The sequence below is a fragment of the Seriola lalandi genome, unplaced genomic scaffold (assembly GCF_002814215.2).
Source record: "Seriola lalandi dorsalis isolate HSWRI2012SDOR001 ecotype SW California unplaced genomic scaffold, Sedor1 jcf7180002006821, whole genome shotgun sequence".
In the NCBI taxonomy this organism is placed as follows: Eukaryota; Metazoa; Chordata; class Actinopteri; order Carangiformes; family Carangidae; genus Seriola; species Seriola lalandi.
Window position 1 is genome coordinate 1 of NW_019477474.1, and position 1,174 is coordinate 1,174.

The 1,174-nt window shown below is 53.8% G+C and overlaps 1 pseudogene; it reads left to right on the forward strand.

Moving 5' to 3' along the window:
• The first annotated feature begins 136 nt into the window (after nucleotides 1–136).
• Nucleotides 137–967, forward strand: LOC111671304 (junctophilin-3 pseudogene; annotated as a pseudogene).
• Nucleotides 968–1,174: the final 207 nt, after the last annotated feature.

Sequence of the window (1,174 nt, forward strand, 5' to 3'; positions counted from 1 at the left end):
ACCATGAATGTTTGTACAAAATTTCATGGCAATCCATTTTTCAGTTGTTGAAATATTTCAGGCTGGCCCATAGCAGCGGACCGCCACACATTACGGCACGTTCCTATCGTGGCTAAAAAGCAGTGAAAATACTCCCATAAGCACTTGTTCTTCCTGAGACCCTCAGTTTCAATGTTTATGTTTCAGGAACCTACCAAGGCCAGTGGCTGGGTGGGATGCGTCATGGCTATGGCGTGCGGCAGAGTGTACCGTACGGCATGGCGGCCGTCATCCTCTTCCCTCTACGAACATCCATAAACTCCCTCCGCTCTGAGCACAGCCACGGGCCCCCAGCTGTGCTGGAGGACGGCAATGCCACCACGCCCACAGACGGTGTGGTGGCGGGGCTGGCCGGGAGCCCAGTGGGCCGAGGTGGGTTCGCTCTGACGGCTCCAAGTGAAGCTGAACGCCAGAGGAAGAGAAAAGGCCGTTTCCGCCAGTCCATCCTGAGCGGCCTGAAGCTGCGACGCTCCGAGTCCAAAAGCTCTCTGGCAAGTCAGCTCAGCAAGCAGAGCTCCTTCTGCAGCGAGGCCGGCATGAGCACCGTCAGCTCTGCTGCATCTGACATCCACTCCAACGCCAGTGAGAGTGAGCAGGGCGCCCCTGTGGACGCAACTGTCACAGAGATGTATGCTGGCGAGTGGCGGAGCGACCAGAGGGCCGGCTGGGGCGTGAGTCGACGCTCAGACGGCCTGCATTATGCAGGTGAATGGGCGGGGAACAAGAGGCATGGGTATGGCTGCACCACCTTCCCTGATGGCACCAAGGAGGAAGGAAAGTACAAACAGAACGTGCTGGTGAGTGGGAAACGCAAGAACCTGATTCCGCTGAGGGCCAGTAAAATCAGAGAGAAGGTGGACAGAGCTGTTGAGGCTGCTGAGAAGGCCGCAGACATCGCCAAGCAGAAAGCAGAGATCGCCATGTCAAGGTAGGAGATTACCTTTAAAGGCTCTGAAAACATGTTTTCTCCATCAGCTTTTTACTTAAAACCATCAAGGTCCTTCATGAACCTCGATTATTCACATGACAGATTACTGTGTGTCTGTGTTTCTCACTGGTTTGGAATGGGCAGTGCTATGTCACAAATGTCTGTGCACCAATCAGGATTTAGAAACATGCAAATTAAAATATAATC